This window comes from Gopherus flavomarginatus, chromosome 11 (genome assembly GCF_025201925.1).
Source record: "Gopherus flavomarginatus isolate rGopFla2 chromosome 11, rGopFla2.mat.asm, whole genome shotgun sequence".
NCBI classification, from domain to species: domain Eukaryota; kingdom Metazoa; phylum Chordata; order Testudines; family Testudinidae; genus Gopherus; species Gopherus flavomarginatus.
In genome coordinates this window covers 24,651,507-24,655,108 of record NC_066627.1, presented here as the reverse complement: position 1 = coordinate 24,655,108, position 3,602 = coordinate 24,651,507, and positions in this window count along the sequence as shown.

Genomic DNA, 3,602 nt, shown 5'->3' with positions numbered 1-3,602 from the left:
GTTCAGCAACTACTTGGTGAAGGAATCCATCAGCTATCGCATCCAGGAAAATTTGAGCCCTATTACTATTAGCACTTGTCCTCCAGTCTATATCGGGGAATTTAAAGTCTCCCACGTTCATACAATTCCCATTAGTGTTTACTTCATTAAAAATACTAAGGAGGTCTCTATCCATATCCAAATCAGATCCCAGCGGTCTGTAGCACACCCCAAGCACTATCCCAGGGGAGGCTCTAGTAGCTTTCTTCCCCAATGTGATTTTTGCCCAGACAGACTCTATCTTATCCATTCCATCACTTCTTGTTTCTTTACAATCTACCTCATCATTGATATACAATGCTACTCCACCACCTTTGCCTTTATTTCCGTCTTTCCTAAACAGCACATACTCTTCAATACCTGTACACCAGTCATGACTTCTATTCCACCATGATTCCGTTATCCCTATAATATCTGTTTTCACTTCCTGCACCAGTAACTCTAGTTCCTTCATTTTGTTACCTAGGCTCCTCGCATTGGTGTACAAACATCTTAATTCTTGCTGTTTGGCTTTGCTCACATTTTTTACCTGATTAGGCCCAGACATTCTAACGCCAGTATCAACTATTAGACTGTATCTACACTACCCTTCCCCCTCATGTCCATTCTCCTACTCACAGCTGTATCCTTTCTTACTTCGTTTTCTTCCCTCTCAATGTTAAAATTGGTGTGGAGATTACCTGGACATCTCCCAACCATCTCCCCCCAGTTCCTAGTTTAAAGCTCTCTTAATCACTTGTGCCAGCCTCCATCCTACAAGTCTATTTCCCTCCTTACTCAGGTGAAGTCCATCCCAAGAGAACAGTCCTCTGTCCATGAATGTTTCCCAGTGGCCATACATCCTAAAGCCTTCCTTACAGCACCACTGCCTGAGACATCTGTTGATCATCATAATCTTGTCACACCTTTTTTTCCTTCTCTGGGAACAGGTAGAATCCCACTGAAAATCACCTGAGCCTTGATTTCCCTAAGCGTCTTCCCCAGCCTGGCACAGTCTCCCTTGATACGTTCCAGCGAGAATTTAGCCGTATCATTTGTTCCCACATGAAGGACAATCAGGGGATTCTTTCCCACTTCCATTAGGATCCTCTTCAGCCTCAGATCCACATCCCGTATCTTAGAACCTGGCAGATAGCACACCCTTCTGTTCTCTGGATCAGCTCAGGTTACAAGCCTGTCTATTCTTCTCAGTAAGGAGTCCCCAGTCATGTAGACCTGCCTTTTCCTGGTGTGGGTGCGATTCTCTGGTCTATCCCCTGTTCCCTCTGGCTGCAAGTCCTCTCAATTCCTATTCTCCCTTGCAGTCCTCTGCAACCCATCCCGTATCTTCCTGGGGCTCATATTTGGTGTTATCTCCATTGACTCTTCCCCTTTTCCTGTAGGACTAGCTGCTCTTCTCTTCTTCCTTACCCTCTCACCTTCAGTGACCACCTGCTGTTCCCCTTCTTCATTTTCCAACTCCACAAACCTGCTCCTGAGTTCTATTTCTCCTTCACTGGCCCGTCTTTTCCTCTGCCTGGTTCTCTTAGTTGCATGCTTCCATCGTCCACTTTCCTCATCCAGCAGTCTCCCCTCAGAGTTTTTTGGTCCTGCTTCCATCTGCAAGTCTGAGCTTATCCCTTCAGCCTCCTCATGTCTTTGCTCCATCATCCCCTTGAACCCCCTTCTAAACTCAACCAGAGTTTCTGCATCTCCAATCCTCAGATCTTTTCTTCCATCAGCGCTATCAGGCGGCACTTCATGCAGACGAAACTCTTTTCAGGTACCCTCTCCAGGATCATGTACATGCCACAGCTTCCACATCCAGTCTTCTTCACTGTGTCTTCCACTGCTTGGGTCACTACCACTCCTGCCTCTGTATCTGTCACAGGCTTCCCACCTAAATCCCGTAAATCCGGGAAACACAAACCAAACCACACCACCACCACCTGCAGCAAAACAAATCCCCAACGAGCACCAAAACACTGCCAGAACACCACACTCTCCCTTCACTAGCCTGTCTGTTCCTCTGCCTGGTTCTCCTAGTCTTCCCCTAAAACTGCCTCTGTAAACTCCCACTCAAACTCTCCTGTTTACAGCTCTGTTTGCTGGCTCCTCTGCAGCTGCCTGTGCTGCTGCCTGACTGACTGGCTACCTTTATAGGACCCATAGTCAGAGAAGCCCCGCCCCCTAATAAGGGCTCAGCGTCTTTTCCGTATCAATGGTCTGAGAAATAACATATTGTTGTATTACTCTTAATGATAGTTTTAGGTTTGAGTGGGACTTCTGTTGGAGGAGAAGGTATTTGTAGCTATTTGTATTTTAAGTACTCAAAGTATTCTCTATTAACTAATAGGCCTCCCCCCATTTTGCACCCTTTGCTTTCTCCTGCACCAATCCAGGGGCTTATTTTTGAGGTTATCCTTGCCTGTCATATTGCCTGGGTTGTGCGGTCCTGTACTGTCTGCTAACCCAATGGCCGGGCTAGACTCCCGAAGCTGCACCAATGCAGCCGCACGGCTGTAGCACTTTAGTGAAGACACTACTGTGTCAACAGGAGCGTTTCACCCAGTGACAGAGCGTTGTCTACACCGGGGGTTGGTCAGTATAACGACATCACTCGGGGTGTGGCTTTTTCACACCCCATAGTGACGCAGTTATACCAATGTAAGTTCGTAATGTAGACCTCCCCAGATCTCCACAGCTGATTCTCCCTTCCCCCTGCCTCACTTACTTCACTTTGTGGATAGAAGTCAGGCAAACTTTCTCCCTCCCGCACCATATCCAATGGAGAGTGTGAAGAGGGAAGTGGCACAAAGGGTATAAGATGCAGCCCTTTGGTCCATTCCAAAGAGGCCCTTTGCCATCAGTGCTTGGAACATGTGGTTGGAGGATTCCTGGCCCCTGCTGGCACATGCCGTCTTGTTACAGACTGAACCACTCCATCAGTTCTTCTTGGCATGCTGCTAGAGGTGGCACCATGTCATGGCAGTCCTTGGAGGAGCTCCTATCTGGCTAAGTGTTTGTAAGGTGTCCGTCACCGTGGGATGTAATTGCTGGCATAGCTCCCGGGTTGATAACAAGAATGGTTACATCAACAAACCTCTGGGCATTCTCCCTTACTGGTCGAGATGGTCAGTGACTGATAGTTTCCTCTTACACCTAGGCAGCATACATCCTTTTGGGGTTTTCTGGGCTACCAGATTCCAGCTAGTGGTTTCCTGGTGTAACCCCTTTGGGGTTTAGAGAGCATGGACCTTTTAAATCTTTTTCCCAGGGGAGAGGGGTAGAGTAAGAAAAAAGGAGGGAAACTCCGGGGCAGCACAGGAGCTCCAGGGAAAGAGAGGCAGTTGGCAGGCCCTGGAAAAGTGAAGCAGGGAGAACCTGCCTGAGGCCTGAGAAGGACAGATCCGATCGGGGACAGCCCAGGACAGGAGCCAGGAGGAGCACTGTGCCAGGGAGGAATCGACCGAGCAAGACAGGCTGGAGCTGGACCAGTACGTGGCTGCCCAGAGCTGTGTGGGGCTGTGAGTACTGGGGCTTGTGACTCTGCACTGGGAACAAGGAGGGAGGCTGTAGTTAGT